The 16,805-nt window shown below is 50.1% G+C and overlaps 1 protein-coding gene and 1 pseudogene across 2 annotated transcripts in view; both read left to right on the forward strand.

Moving 5' to 3' along the window:
* LOC127033358 (zinc finger protein 707-like) overlaps positions 1-16,805 on the forward strand; it is a 90,557-nt gene that overhangs the window by 37,525 nt on the left and 36,227 nt on the right. The gene's annotated exons all lie outside the window — the stretch shown is intronic.
* LOC127033319 (zinc finger protein RFP-like) lies at positions 994-12,366 on the forward strand (annotated as a pseudogene).

Raw genomic sequence — 16,805 nt, forward strand, 5'->3', positions numbered from 1 at the left:
TTGTTTAGGAAACATAAGCCAAGAGTCTCACCTCATCACATGCTTCCAGGAGTTGGGGCTTTAACAAACACAACAAATATTATAAGACTCATGATAAAATCATGAGTGTTGGTAGCACTGTGGCACCTTTACATTTAGCCAGAGCAGCCTCAGTATACATGTGAATCAGGCTTTGAAATGTTGATACCAGCGTAACCAAGGTTTTGGCCTGTGAATTTCATATCACTTGGAAGGATTAGACTTTATCGGTCGATGTCTGCAAATGTTGATTTACACACAGAGACCATGAAAAAATACTTCCATTGATAATAGTTAAAATGTACCAATAGGCCCAGTAAGAACAATGCTGCCTGAGAACTTTGACATAGATTTAAGAATATTTACTTTGCATATTTTGACATGTGAGGTTGAAAATCTCTATTTTAATGGATATGAAGCTTTAGCTTTTTTAATCTGTCTCTACTCTCATTGTCTGACCAAAATACTGTCTGATCCTGCCCTAAATTTCCCACTACTGTGAAAATTTAAATTGATAACAATTGGAATGAAATGCTTAAAACCCACATTTTTGTGCACCTGTGGAAGTTTAAATCGATAAGTATAAAAATTGCTTAAAAATAAACATCTGTCAAAATTTTATATTACAAATGAATTCTACCAAGCCTGACTATCACTCCTTAGACACACAGACCCACCCGGCTCCTGCAAGCTCATCAGGACAGGCAGATGCTGATGTCCGCGTGAAGCCCCAGTGATTGACGCCCACACACCAGCACAGGGGGCTGACTGCAGGACCAGAACACTAGTAGTGTATTTTTCACTAAACCCTCAGAGCTGAATTGTTACCAGTGGGCTCCTTCCAATTCAGCAAACAGTGTGCATCAGTCCAGGAAGGGAAACATCCAGTTGTTGCTGTAGGCGGGGCAGAGTGTGAATTCAGGAGGAAATTGAAACTTCTTAGTTCTTACCTTGTTACACTGCCCAGAGGAAGCCATGGCTGCAGGGAACCCCATGGAAAGTCTCCAAGAGGAAGCTACATGTCCCATTTGTCTGGAGTATTTTAAGGACCAGTGATTACAAACTGTGGGCACAATTTCTGCCAAGTCTGCATCAGCCAGTGCTGGGAGGGATCCGCTACAGCCGCCTCCTGCCCTCAGTGCAGGGAAACTGTGCAAGAGAGAAACCTCAGGCCGAACAGGCAGTTGGCAAACATGGTAGAACTCGCCAGTCGGCTGAGTTTACGGGCAAATGAGGCAGCGAAGGGAGCAGGAGGTGATGGGGTGTGTGGGGAACATCAGGAAGCTCTGAAACTGTTCTGTAACGAGGGTGAAACTTCAATCTGTCTGGTTTGCCATCTGTCCCAGGCGCACAGAGCTCACATGGTGGTTCCCATAGAGGAAGCTGCCCAGGAGTACAAGGTAGAGAATTGCTGTTGAGTTTAATGGGTAATAATTTCGGATTTTAATTACAGGCTAATTTCACTGAAAGTTACATGGCACAGCTGTGAGACATCATTCAGCTCTGTAAAATCTTTATGGTATAGGAGATGCTATGACAAAATTAATGATTTGGCCGTTTGGCAACAGAGGCAAAATATAAACTCTTTACAGACACCCCATGAGGGGAAACTTTTCTGAGATGCTGAATCCTTTTCAAACCAGCTTTAACACAGCGGAAACTGTGAAATACTCAGCGAAGCTTGACTCAGAAGAGCTGCAGACTGATCTTTATGAACATGTTGCCCTCAGCCTGGAGAAGGGGAAGTTACAAGCTGCTCGTTACTGATTTGTTTAATAGAAATGATTATTATGATCATAGGCGCTGACTCTAGGGTGCTCTGCGGCTGGAGCACCCACTGGGAAAAATTAGCGGGTGCTCTGCACCCACCAGCAGCCAAGCTCCCCTCCATCACCGTGCCACCAAACCTCCTCCCCCCTTGAGCGAGCCACATCCCTGCTCCTCCGCCTACCTCCCAGTGCTTCCTGCCACCAAACAGCTGTTTGGCAGCACTTAGGACTTTCCAGGAGGGTGGGGGAGGAGTGGGGACGCGGCACGCTCAGGGGAGGAGGTGGAGAAGAGGCGGGGACTTTGGGGAAGGGATGGAATGGGGGCGGGGCGAGGGTGGTGCAGGGGTGGGGGTGGGGTCGAGCACCCACCGGGAACAGTGGAAGTTGGTGCCTATTATTATGATTACCTTATTGCATCACAGTAGCCCGTACAGACCTCAAATGAGATCTGGGCCCTGCACAAAAAGCAGCAGGGGACAATTTCTTCTCTGAGCAGGTTACAGCATAAATAGGCAAGACAAGCAAAGGGTAGGAGAGAAACTGAGGCCCAGAAGGGACAGTGAGTTGCCCAGGGTCACTGGTATATGAGAATAGAACTGAGGTCTTCCTAGACCTGGTCCAGGGCCCTAGCTACTAGACCATGCTGTCTCCTCAGTGTCAGTTCCCTCCCCAATGAAGTGTGTCCATTAGCAGGGAGAGCTGCCTTGATAAAGGCCCCAGGCCCAGCAGGGAGATGAAATTTCTCACTGGGATTCTGAACTCCTGTGCTGCTCTATAAGGGGTTAAACTCAGATGCTGCCGGCCTGCACTAGAGGAGATCACTGGGCTAAACACTGCGTGGGACCCCAAGCACCCTGAGTCCGCACACAAAAGGGCTCCAGAAAGTGCAGGTCCATGCCAAATAAAACTGGGATTAGACTGGATAGCAGCAAAATTAACTCCTGGGAGGTGCTGACCTGTGTCAGTCTGACTTGTTCTGTTGTGTACGTGGGCAAGGACCAGTCAGAGTAGTTCCATTAGTCCCACCAGGCAGCCTTTTGAAATCTCCCAGAATGCACTGCTTCCAGGATCTTTACCAGGGAATGGCACCATTTGGGGGGGTGGGTACCTGCCCAGGGGGCCTTACTACTGTGACAAAGTGTGACTGTTCTTAATGTTTCCTCTGACTACTATGTGGGTGCCTTAGTTTCCCCTATGCATTTCTTAAGTCTCCAGTGTGCATAAATTGCCAACACTTTGTATCCTGGCAACAAATGGCTGGGGCCCTTCCCCCCTGCAAGGAGATAGCTAAAGGTGAACAAAGAGATCAGGTGACCTCCTGGGCCGGGAAAGAGACAAAGGCCAGAAGGGAGGGGATGGAGGGGGTTTCAGTTTGGAGCTGGCTGGGGACTGGAAGTGAGGGCAGACGGGGTGGTCTGCCTTGCTGGGCCCCAGAATGGGACGAAGTCGGAGGGCCCGGACAATCTCCATCCGAGGATATTAAAGGAACTGGCGGGTGAAATTGCGAGCCCATTAGCGAGAATTTTTAAGCAATCGATAAACTCGGGGGTTGTGCCATATGACTGGAGGATTGCTAATGTAGTTCCTATTTTTAAGAAAGGGAATAAGAGTGATCCGGGTAATTATAGGCCTGTTAGCTTGAAATCTGTAGTATGTAAGGTCTTGGAAAAAATTTTAAGGGAGAAAGTAGTTAAGGACATAGAGGTCAATGGTAATTGGGACGAATTGCAACACGGATTTACTAAAGGTAGATCGTGCCAAACCAATCTGATCTCCTTCTTTGAGAAGGTGACGGATTACTTAGATAAAGGAAATGCGGTAGATATAATTTACCTAGATTTCAGTAAGGCGTTCGACACGGTTCCGCACAGGGAGCTGTTAGTTAAATTGGAAAAGCTGGGAGTGAATATGAAAGTTGTAAGATGGATAAGGAACTGGTTAAAGGGGAGACTCCAGAGGGTCGTATTGAAAGGTGAACTGTCAGGCTGGAAGGAGGTCACCAGTGGAGTCCCTCAAGGATCGGTTTTGGGACCGATCTTATTTAACCTTTTTATTATTGACCTTGGCACAAAGAGCGGAAATGTGCTAATAAAGTTTGCGGATGACACAAAACTGGGGGGTATTGCTAACACAGAGAAGGACAGGGATACTATTCAGGAAGATCTGAACCACCTTGTAAACTGGAGTAATAGAAATAGGATGAAATACAATAGTGAAAAGTGCAAGGTCATGCATTTAGGAATTAATAATAAGAATTTTGGATATACGTTGGGGGCGCATCAGTTGGAAGCGACGGAGGAGGAGAAGGACCTTGGGGTACTGGTTGATAGCAGGATGACTATGAGTCGCCAATGTGATACGGCTGTTAAAAAAGCAAATGCGATTTTGGGATGCATCAGGCGGGGTATTTCCTGCAAGGATAAGGATGTGTTAGTACCGTTATATAAGGCGTTGGTGAGACCCCATCTGGAATACTGTGTGCAGTTCTGGTGTCCCATGTTCAAGAAGGATGAATTCAAACTGGAACAGGTTCAGAGACGGGCTACAAGGATGATCCGAGGAATGGAAAAACTGCCTTATGAAAGGAGACTCAAAGAGCTTGGCTTGTTTAGCCTGGCCAAAAGAAGGCTGAGGGGGGATATGCTCGCTCTATATAAATATATCAAGGGGGTTAACGTTAGGGAGGGAGAGGAATTATTTAAGTTTAGTACTAATGTAGACACGAGGACGAATGGGTATAAACTGGATATTAGGAAGTTTAGACTTGAAATTAGACGAAGGTTTCTCACCATTAGGGGAGTGAAGTTCTGGAATAGCCTTCCGAGGGAAGTAGTAGGGGCAAAAGACTTTCCTGGCTTTAAGACAAAGCTTGATAAGTATATGGAGGGGATGTTATGATAGGATCGTTAATTTGGGCAATTGATCTTGAATTACCACCAGACAGGTCTGCTCAATGGTCTGCGGGGAGATGTTGGATGCGATGGATACTGAGTTGCTGCAGAGAATTCCTTCTTGGGTGCTAGCTGGTGACTCTTGCCCGCATGCTCAGGGTTTAGCTCATCGCCATATTTGGGGTCGGGAAGGAATTTTCCTCCAGGGTGGATTGGCAGGTGCCCTGGAGGTTTTTCGCCTTCCCCTGCAGCGTGGGGCACGGGTCACTTGCTGGTGGTTTCTCTGCAGCTTGAGGTCTTCAAACCATTTTTGAGGATTTCAATAACTCGGTCCTGGGATAGGGGTTGTTATAAAATTGGATGGGTGGGGTTCTGTGGCCTGCCTTGTGCAGGAGGTCAGACTAGATGATCAGATTGGTCCCTTCTGACCTATGAGTCTATGAGTCTATGAGAATGGACCTGGCTGAGGGATCCCATCCTCTATACCTACAAGCTCTGTTTTAGTCCGTGTTCCTGTCATCTAATAAACCTCTGTTTTACTGGCTGGCTAAGAGTCACGTCTGACTGCGAAGCGAAGTGGGGGTGCAGGACCCTCTGACTTCCCCAAGAACCCGCTGGGGTGGGCTCGCTGTGGGAAGCGCACAGAGGGGCAGAGGATGCTGAATGCTCCAAGGAGAGACCCAGGAGGTGAAGCCATGTAATCTTCTTGCCCTGAAGATAGTCTGCTCCAAGCGAGAGGAGGCTCCTCAAAGTCCTGACTGGCTTTGTGGGGAGCAGTTCCAGAGCATTGCCCAGGGACTCCATGGCAGCCATGGAAAGGGTGTAGGGCAGCACTGGGGCAAACATCAATCGTTCTTTATACCAATCTGCATCATGTCTAATTAGGGTGCGCACCGAGGCATCCCCAGAACACGGGACATCCCCACACCTGCCTGCATGGGCCTGTCCTCGCCAGTATCAGTCACCCTGTGTGGGCCCCCCCACCTTTGTGAGCGGGCCACCCACCTGCATCATTGTGCATGGAGGTGCCACCCCCAGCCCCACCCTCACGGGTGTCCTTCTGCATCCTCAGTCTCCTCCTTTCTCTTTTGCACCAGACAAAGCAATGTCCAGTGCCGAGTCCCTGCCGGACAGGGATAGTGCTCCACAACACTAGGACTGCGCAGCTTCAAACCAAACGAATGGCCTCCTGATGTCTCGTGGGGTTTGCCCTGGTGCTTAGATCAGCTCGGCCCAACCAGTGCAGTCCTCAGGGCTTCAAGGCTGAAATCCCAGCCCATATTGAAACCTTGGTGGCTTCTGGGAATTGTATCACTTTGTTCGTTAACCCTTCTCAAACACAGGTTTGTTGATTCACCCCCATGTGACTACAGTGCCCTGTTATGCTCTGTACCACTAATCAATTCATAAATACCAGTAAAGCTTGGTTATAATTGAGATCTCTCTCTAATTACTGAAGAGACTGAACCTGATTTGGTAACAAGTTGGAATGTGACACACTCCCAGTCTCCATTAATGAGGTTTCATCTCCTTGGTGGCCCTGATGTCACAAAGCGGTTGGAACCAATGGTCATCTTGGGTTTGGGTGGAAAAACACTCAGTTCACACCCCTCTCAACCCTCAAAACAAAACTTCCTGAATGATTTCTGTTTCTTCAGGAAAAACTTCAGGCCCATTTGAAGACTCTGAGAGAAGAGAGAGAAAAGCTGCTGGAATTAAAAGAGACTGGAGAAGCGAAAAGCTGGGATTATCTGGTAGGTGCCTGTTGTTATGAACCAGCAGGGACTGGCAGTGGGAGGTCTGTTTGGAGGCAAATTCCTCTGTGGCCTTGATGAACGTGGGCTTGTGTGTGTTATTCCCTGATCATGAATTGCTGGGTTAGATCTATGTGTAGACAAGCCCTAAGCTTCCATTGCAGTTGATGAGTTAATGTGTAGCCCTCATGGCTTGCCCAGAAATCCTCCCCAAGTGAACTGAAAGTCAGCTGTGATGTGCTATCCCCGGTGTCTGGTCATTTCTTGCAGTAACATGATCTTAGAATTTTAAAAGAAGATCTTCCTCCTGCACACTCAGCTCTCCATGAAAGGGCCCCAGGCTCCATCCATGTCCCTGACCAGCCCATGCCCTATTTTCATACAGATACAGATGCAAACCGAGAGGCAGAAGATTGTATCTGAATTTCAGCAACTGTAGCAGTTCCTGGAGGAACAAGAGCATCTCCTGCTGACCCAGCTGGAGAGGCTGGATGAGGAGATTGTGAGGATCCAGAATGAAAATATCAGTAAATTCTCCGAGGAGATTTCCCATCTCAGTGAGCTGATCAGTGAGCTGGAGGGGAAGTGTCAGAAGCCAGCAAGTGAATTCCTCCAGGTGAGATTGAGTGCGAAATGTCCCAGATCCCCACACAGGGAAGGGAGGGCTCCTGAATCATAAGCACTGGGGCCAGCGGTCAGAGATCTGAGTGTAACTCGGCGTGTGCACTGCTGACATGTGAGTGACTATTGTTCTTTGCAGAGTTACAGACAGAGATATTAGAGATGGAAAAGCCCCATTAGCTCAGGGAATCCATGGCCCTGGAGCCAGGGCAGGGCCTCTCTTCCCCATATTCAAAAAATCTCTTCCCTGGGATCCCCTGTGTGAATCAAATGAAACTGAGATTCTTTCTCTCTCTTTCTCTCTCTCCCTCTCCCTCTCCTCTAGGACATCAGAAGCACCTTGGGCAGGTATGTGGCTCTCTCTCACTCCCCCTCAAACTTCACAATACTGTGAAAGAGCTTGGTGGTGATGTTAGCACTGCATCTCCCCAGGGCTCTACAGCAAAATGTGTGGGGAAGGTCACATTCTGGATACGAATCTCTCTGATCAACTTCATCCTGAGGTTCTCACCCTTGTATAGAGGACTCCGGAATTCTCCATTCAGTGGGAAGGACTGACCTCAAGTATTTCCCAGAGATGTCACCTCCCTGGGGGACTGGCTGCCTCAGGATAGTGGAGATGGAATATGGGCCTGTCACTGCTGGGGCCCAGGTTACCATTCAGCCCAGGGCAGCAGCAATCAAGAGTCTTTCCCACCTGAGGACTGTTTGGAGACCTGTGTGGAATTAGCTGGGGAGGGGGGAGTTGGTGTCTCAGTCTAGTTCCTAGAGGGCAGATTTCTATAGCACTTCACATGGGAACTTCCTGTTCCTCAGAGCATGGAGGCCAAGGAGTGAATTGTCCATAGAGACTCAATTCCCCTTTTGTCCCCAGAGCTGATCTCACCGGGCCAGAGTTGAAGAATATTAATGGGTCCTTTGAGGGGAACATTTCATGGCCATGGCCTGTGCTGCACCTGCCCTGAGGCTGGGAGAAGTCGAGGAATTCTAACTTTAGGCCTATTAGAGCAGCGAGTCACTAACAAAAATTTATAATCAGTCACTAAATGAAATATAATGACGTGAAATTGTTTCTCTCCAGGTGTGAGAAGGGGAAGTTCCAGCAGCCAGAGGAGATTTCTTCTGAACTGGAAGAGCGAGTCAGTGATTACTTCCAGAAAACTGTTGCGTTATTGGAGAGTCTGAGGAAGTTCAAAGGTACCTAGATGGGATGTATGAGGGGAAATTAAGTTAAGTGTCTGAGTCTGTGGGAAGACAATGGCGCTGATCAATTGGTTCATAATTAGTTTATCACCTTGATTACCTTGATTGACCATTCTTCTAGTATCCTGGGCTTCCTTCTCCATGTGTGGTGATATCTTTTCAGGATGAAATCTTCCCACTTCATTTGAGGTCAGCTGAGTGGTTGTTTCAGTTCCCATAGATTATATTATGCTTCTATTTAAAATTGTTGGATAAGAATGTCACACACTTGGGAACCAAGACACTCAGGTTGATTAATTCAACCACTTGTTTGTTCCAAAAGCATGTCTTGTCATTACAATTACTACTCAAGTAAGAAATGACAGACATACTGAAAGAAATACTGCCCAGTTACCTTCTCCTGGGGCCAAGGTGGGTCATGATGCATTTCTCCTTTGATGCTCTGACTATTCCATACATCTGACATCTTATACACATCCAGATTATGTATTTATTAGTTCTTTTCCAACCACCTTTTTGTGTTATGAATAGTAAGTGTCTTGCCTAAATCATGAACTGCACATGCATGAACTTTTTAATGTGCTGTCCAAACTATTTTCATGTTATTCTCTTTTCTGATTCATTCATCATCACTCAGTACATACTGAGTACACAGATAACTTTGACCCTTTTCTCCACATTGGGGGTTTTTGGACTTTGCCAACTGCTCCTTGACAGCACACTTTGGGTGTCTGTTGTCTTGAAGCACATTGTGTGGTCAAAACATCTCTTTGTCCCACAGAGCAACTTGTGAACACATCACTTAATAAAAAAGGTAATTTAAGGCAACGTTTCCCTTATGTCAAGTAAACGGCTCACCAGGCCAAAGCCAAGTCAGTCCGTACAAATGCACAGTCTCTGTCCAAACTTATGTATAAGAAATGACCCTTGCACCAATTCTCAATACTTAATATAATAACTAGTGGAAAGCAGACAAATGGAGCAGATATAGCAGGGACCCAGACATCAGGATGTCTCACATTAATTCATGACTTACCAAAGATCACAACATTCAGCATTCAGTCCAAAATTCACGAAAATGGCCCAATTTGGGGCACCCAAGTTTCCCTCTCCCAACTAGAGAGCTGCAGGACAGGTGCGCCAGAGCCATGTAGCTTCCACAGCTGCAGGTGGAGTCAGTGGGAGCTGCAGGAGACCAGCCTCTCTGAGAACCAGGCCCCAGGTGCCTAAAGGTCAGCACCCAAAATTAAAGGTCAGTTGTTACACCTGGACCCAGTCCAGCCCATCGCTGTGCTCTGGCCCCGTATGCAGTTAGTCTGGGCACCTGGGTTGCAGGGAAGGAGAAAGCTCCTCCCACACAGCAAGGGATTCCTCCAGCACAGGGGCCTCTTGTGCCCCCTTCACAGCTGCAGGCACAAGGCATGTTCCTGAGAGGGCTGGAAATGAGGTGGGAGTGGTGAGGGTGGATGGAAGAGGGAGGGGGTGGATGAGGGATAGAGGGAGGTGGGCAATGTAAAGCTGGGCCTCTGGTACTCTGCATGCCGGGCAAGACACACGGGGGCCATTGTTACAGGGATGTAACTCTGGCTGGCTTCAGAACTTCCTCCGCCTGTGCAAGGTCTGCACCGGCCCCTGCAGCCACTGAACAGCGGAGTCACAAATGGCTCCTCCCCTCTCTCCTTTTGCCGGTACAGGGGTGAATCTGGCCCATGGAGCCAACCTTCCCCCGCCTCAATTTCCACATTGATAAAATTATTTTATTGTTTCGTCCTATGGTCTAGATGGTGCTCGGTCCTGCCATGAGTGCAGGGGACTGGACTTGATGACCTGTCGAGGTTCCTTCCAGTCCTGTTATTCTATTATTATTCCTATTTCTGCCTGTGGAGGAGGAGGGCCCCTTTATGCTGCTCTCTTTAGAGATGCTGTGTAAACAAACCCAACAGCTCACAACTAGAACCAGGATTTTGCAAACTCTCAGCATTCCGTTTGTGTCAAAGGGACCAAAGTGGATAAAGTTACTTTTATTCCAAAGTCTTTGCATGATCTGGGTCTAGGTTGTGACAAAAGGCGGTAAGTGAATGAGACAAACCAACTGGGGTCTGAAGGGTAGGAGGGGCAATGAGAGGAAAAGTAAATCACACTTACAGATTGTGGGTCCTGGGATGGTTGTGAGGCTGCAGGGATGCTGGTTCCATTGCTGAGAGATGCCTGAATGAGAAAGGAAATAGATTAAGATTTCAGACCTTCTTATATTAAACATTTGAGTGTGTCTCTGGGTCTCTCTGTCTGTCTCTCTGTCATGATGAAAACACAGCTCTTTGAGTTCAGAGTGGGGACACTGGTATAAATATGAAAGCCTGAAATCTCATCCCTCTTATCCTTTCCCCCTCCAGACACTCTGCCCTCTGAACTGGAGACGAAAAGAAGAGAACCACTCTGAGACTGCAGCCTCTTTCCAGCCCTGCCCCTCTCAGACCCCACCCCTGCTCCTCTTCCCCCGAGGCCCTGCCCCCTGGCCAGGCCAGAAGCCGGAGCTCAGCTGTCACCCAGGAAGCTCGGGCAGTCCTGAGGAACCCTGCAACCTCCACCTGCCCTGGGGTGGTGCACTCTGGGGATTGTAAACATGGCCTGGGGGCTGCTCCCAGGCCCCCCAGACACCAGCCCAGGGCAGGTGTAGGGTCTGGGGCTCCCCACAGTGGAGAAGCTCCCAGCATGGCAAGGGGTCAGGGCCTCAGTGGGAAGAGGAGTAATGGGGCAGGGCCACTAATAAGTGGGGCCTCAGGCAATGGGCCCTCGTGCCTCCCCCTTCCCCCTAAACGTCTACCAAGGTGCCGGAACACCTGGGGGGATTCCAAGCTGACATCACACAAATAACCCTAACACCAAATTTAGTGTTGAGTTCATGCCCAGGCTGCTGAACAGAAACACTCTCCCTGAGCAGCACCCGAACGGAGCTCTCTGCCCTAAGGGCTGACACGCCCCTCTGCTTTACCCAGAGACTCCCCATCGTGCTTCTCCAACATCCTGCCTTTCATTTGAGCAGGGCTGGGCTCTCCCATTGGAGCTGGTCACTGCTTCCCGGAATGGGAAGATGCTCTCCCTGTGATGCTGGCAGCTTCTCCCTTCTCTCTGGGCTGGGGATGGGGCTCCCCCACCCAATGCCACCTCCTATTCTGGTGTTAAGCAGCTCTTCCCCAATGCTGCACTGTCCTCTCTGTTCCCTGGCCTGGGAGAGGAGGCTGCATTAGGGGATGGAGTTTCTCACTGGGTTTTTAAACTGGTTACCTGCCTCCTCTGCTCCCTCCTCAATAAAAGCTTCTGATCCCTTCTTGGCTGTGTCTCTGCTGCTGGGAATGGAGCAGCCCCAGCAGTGGGACCTGGGAGCTGAAGTTTTTGCAAGCAAATGAGAAACCGGCTGAGGATCTGCAGGCACATCTCTGCTCAGTCTTAAGTGCCCAGTACAGAGGCGGGTCCCTGGGATCCAGGCCTGTCCCAGCCAGAACAGGGTTGCTGGGGAGTGTGAGAAATGGTCCCAGCCGCCCCCAGGGCTGAGCTCTGCCCCTAACGGTCTGATTCTTTATCCCCCACCCAGTGAATGTGACTCTGGATCCATACACAGCTCATCCTGAGCTTATCCTTTCTGCGGATTGGAAAAGTGTGAGATAGGAATACAAATGGCAGGATCTGCCCGACACCCCTGAGAGATTTGACACCGCGCTGTGTGTGCTAGGCTGTGAGGGATTCACCTCGGGGAGACATTGCTGGGAAGTGGAGGTGGGGGATGGACTATTCTGGGCTGTGGGGGTGGCCAGAGAGTCTGTGAGCAGGAACGGGGTGATCAGCCTCAGCCCTGATAGGGGGATCTGGGCTGTGGGGTGGTGCTGGGGGGGTCAGTTCTGGGCTCTCACCTCCCCTGAGATCCCCCTGCCACGGCACCGGGCTCCCAGCAGGATCCGGGTTTGTCTGGACTGTGACCGGGGGCAGGTGACATTTATCGATGCTGGTGACGAGGCCCCGATCTTCACTTTCCCGCCGGGCTCCGTCCCTGGGGGGAGAATCAGACCCTGGTTCTGGGTGGGGCCACGATCCCAGCTCAGTCTGTGTCGCTGAGACACGGAGGCGCGGGGAGGTCTGGGGGGGGGGGCAGGGGTGGAATATTCCACTGGGGGTCCTAACATCAACCTCTCTAGCCCCACACACCCTAATATCTATGACCTCTCCCTGTGGACTTTTTACCATGCCATCTCTGTGACCCTGGAGGTTGCTTCGGGTCTCAACTCTGTGCAGCCTCTGGACTGTCAAACCACAGAGAGCAGGGCATGAGTGAGGTAGAGAAGCCCATCTCATTGCCCTAGAAAAAAAATGCTGATCACCCACTGGTGGGCATCTTCTCTCCCCACCCCCAGCCACCCGCCAGAGGTGGGCCCTGCCAATCAGCTCATCAGCATCCCCTCCAGAGCCTCCCACTCACCACCATCAGCTGTTTAGTGGCATGCCAGAGGCAATGGGTGGGGAGGGGCATGAAGGGGTGGGGCGGGCCTGGGCAATGCATGGCCCAGATGCTGCAAGTGGAAGGGCCAGGACCAGCCCCTGCCAGGCCAGTGGCTGAGACACTGCGCTGCATCCCTGCGTGGCAGCTGCCTGAGAAAGCCTGGCTGGAGAGGTGACTTCTGCCCCCTGCCTGGGCTCAGAGTTTGGCACCTGAGCCCAGGTAGGGAGCGAAAGCGACTTCCTCAGGCAGTCACCCACCAAGACTGGCTGGTGTTAAAAGTGGCTCCTTCCTGCTTCTCCCTGGGCTCCTGCCCATCAGAGACAGCAGAAGAACATGTCATGAGGAGGGGCTGATGCAGCTGAAGGAAAAAGCACGCCCCCCCTGCAGTTTGCATGGGGTGGGGAGAGTGCAGTGACCCCGAGGCTGGGCGAGGGGGCACGGGACCTGCCCTTTGGATCATTTCCCCCCACTACGAGGAGATACTAATTGAATATGGAGCACCCTGGTGGAGGGGGAGGAGAAGGGGTGGGGCACAGGGTAGAGTGTGTGTGGTGGGATAAAGCACCCTTGGAAAATCTAGAAGTTGGTGCCTAAGTAGACAAGCCAATCTCATCACTGCCCCAGGAATTGTGCAGCCTGTTTGCCACTGTCCTCTATGGTCCAGGAGGACTCTGGGGATCCTGGGTCAGACAGTGTCACTGAGACATGGGGGGGAACAGCCCACTGGAGATGGAAAAATGGGCTTCTCTAGCACAGTCATCCTAGCCCCTATGGCCTGGAGGACTCCTGTCTACCCAGCCGTCTGGAGCCTGAGCTCTATGAGCTCTGGAAGTGCCTCCCCCGCCCTCCCTGCAGCACCATGAATGTGGGGGTGAAGGGCCCCTGGAGCTGCAGGAGGAGCAGAGGGGACCCAAGGGGCAGAGGTGGGGGCTGGGAAGGGGGTAGAATTAAGGCCCTGGCTGGGGACAGGGCTGTGTGAGGTGAAGGGACGCAGATTTAATTAATTGGGGTTTTGGGGAGAAGCTGAGCTAAGAGGGGTTTCCCTGGAGCTAGCTGGAAACACAGGGGCTGAGGGATTTGCTGGCAGCTTAGTGTGTGTGTGTGAGGCAGAAAGCCAAGAGATGCAGTGTGAGCATGGTCTCAGCAGGAAACTGAGAGACAGAGCTTGCTTCAGGCACAGAGTCCCCTGGAACAGCAGACGTGGAGTTCTGAGTAAGGCAAATGCCTTTGTTTCTATCATGTTCAGGGCACAGGAATGCGTGGACATTGTGTGTAAATAATAAAGATTGCTCCAAAGAAATACCTGACTCTTATAATCCATTTCTCCTCCCAGTAGAAGAACCTAGCAAGGCCCCAGACACTGGCTAACTGCTCAGGTCAAAGGAGCGACGGTGCAGCCTGGATCAGAATCTAATCCTGTGGCGGAAAACATGTTGGTGGGAAACATTTGCAGGGAGCTCCAGCAGCAAAGAGCCTGCGCAGAGGAGCAGATTGCTGCTCATTGTGGATGTGAGCATGTCCGGCTTTGTGTGCTGAGCAGACCCCATTGTCCCTAGTCTCTGAGCTGACACATCTCTGCCTAGAGTCAGACAAAACCCAAACATGGATCCCTGGCTCGTATTTCCCCCCAGCAGAACCAGCCCACACAGTGATGATGGGCTCAGTATTGGCCCAAGGAGAAAAAATGACTGGAAGAGACTGGGGCAGCTGGAATAGGCTGGGGGTTGGGGATGGGTAGGATTGTTCCTTTCTTCTGTCTATGGAGTTTTATGAAGTTTAAACCTAAAAATCTTCTTTCCAGCTCTTATCTGGTGTTACGAACAGGCTGGGCTGTAACCTTTAACTGTGATGTCCTAGAGCTGCTGTTTTCATGCCTTGTCACTAGCACTCACCAGCTGCCTCTGACCCTGACCCAGGGAGCTCCTGTAGCCCAGCTGGTCCCAAGCCGGTGGTTAGATGTTCAGCAAGACACAGCCAAGCCGAGGATCCTCTGCACTCACCTTGTCACTGAAATCACTGAGTGGGGTTTAGTTCCCACCTATTGTTGTTTCACTGCAAGTCTGCCTGTAGCTGTGGATGGCCTCACTGTGAATGAAGAATGTCCTAGTTAGTTTGAGGGCCCGTCTACCCAGCACCGAGGTGGTGTCATTCCCAGCTGATGGATGGAACTAGCCTACTGCTCAGAGAAGTGCAGCTGCAGAAGCAAGGAGGCTGCTTGAGCTAGGCCTGGGAGTACAAGCCAACCCAACCCCCACTTGTACTAGGTAGAATTGAAGCTTTTATGTGCTTGGGTTTTCTTTTTGTTTTTTTCCCCCCTTTTCCTTTCATTCCTTTTCTGCTTCTTTACTCCCCATTGCTCCCATTCCTTGTCTAGGTAGTTCCTGCTTCCTTCTTTCCTTATCTTTCTCCTGCTCCACCTTCCGGCCTCTCCTTTCTCTTCACCCCATTCTGCACCTGTGCAGCTGATAGGAGGTGGGGCAGGGACTGCCCATGATCAGCAAACCTATTTCTGGTGCAGAGAGAACAGAAGACCAGAGATCCCAGCAGCCATGGCCTCAGCGACACCTGTACAGGAAATCCAAGAGGAAACCAAATGTCCCGCTGTCTAGAATATCTGACAGACCCAGGGAACACACACTGTGAGTACATATTCTGCCAAAACTGCATCACTCAGCACTGTGAGACATGGGAGAGCTGGACTCTGACCCCTTGTGCTGCCCCAGCTGCAGAGCCTGAATCCAGAAAGCGGCTCTCCAGAGTAATTATCAGCGAGCAAATATAGTGGAAAAAAATTAAACAACTGGATTTCAAACCAGGAAAAGAGAATCTGTGTGAGAGACACGGGAAAGCCCTGGATCTGTTCTGTGAAGAGGATGGGGAAGCCGTGTGTGTGGTTTGTGAGAGATCTTCTCAGCACAGATCTCACATGGTGCTTCTCATGGATGAGGCTGCCCAGAAATACAAGGTAGGACACACTCTGGATCCAGGTTAATTCAATCCTTCCCTTTTCAGACTCAGTCTCTCAGAGCTACTGAATCTCCCAGTTTCCCAGATTTTCTCCCTGATCTCTGGCTCTACCTAAATCTCTCCCCTGCAGACGCCTTCCTCTGAGCAGGTGCAGGGAGACCTGGCCACTGGTGGTGCCCCACCCTGTCAACCCCGCACTGTTCATTAGGGAGAGGTGGGCACTAGAGCTCTGTGTGAGGCACTTTCCTCACACACAAGATTGAAGCAAAATGTGTCCGTGCTGCTGCCAGGCCAGGAATGTTCCCACCACACCCCAGCAGCCCAGGCACCACCAGCAGAACGTTCACATGAATCATGCACACAGCAGCCCTCACTCTGCTGCATGGAACATACAGGGGTGGGTTTAAACACAGGTGCTGTGAGATATTCCCTACGGACCCATATCTCGAGTCACTTGAGGTTTTGCAACAAAAAAAATTCAGCGAACAAAAAGTAACTTTCTAGCCCAGACGATTGAAAAGAAAAGTTTGATAATGTGGCCTGAGCTTAATTGATATAGTGACTTGTGCCTGAGTTTCCAGAGAGCCTGCAGGGCTGCCCAGAGGATTCAGGGGGCCTGGAGCAAAGCAATTTCAGCAGCCCTTTCCATAAAAAAAAGTTGTAATACTATAGAATACTATATTTTCATGGGGGCCCCTGTGGGGCCCGGGGCAAATTGCCCCACTTCGCTCCTGCCCTGGGTGGCCCTGGGAAAAATAAACATTTAAAAACCTTCCACGTCTTGGCACAAACCCAGTTTTGAGAAAACTTCTTTTCAGGTCACCTTTACAAGGTATCACTGGTTCTCAGCATTAGCTAGTGCTAAAAGGCACTAAAGCTCATTAAAAGAGTTGGACAAATATTTTTCATCAAAACTTTTTTTGGATCGAAAACTAGGGGTTTTTACAAAGCAGAAAAAATCATGGACAATGTCTGCTTTCCTTCAAAATTTGTGGGGTTTTTTTTAATTGAAAAGCTGAAATTAGTCTGCCAAAACCTGAACATGGTTTGGGGTTTCAGAAGTGTGGGGCCAAATATTTGCTGCTTGCTG

Source organism: Gopherus flavomarginatus, chromosome 12, assembly GCF_025201925.1.
Source record: "Gopherus flavomarginatus isolate rGopFla2 chromosome 12, rGopFla2.mat.asm, whole genome shotgun sequence".
Classification (NCBI taxonomy): domain Eukaryota; kingdom Metazoa; phylum Chordata; order Testudines; family Testudinidae; genus Gopherus; species Gopherus flavomarginatus.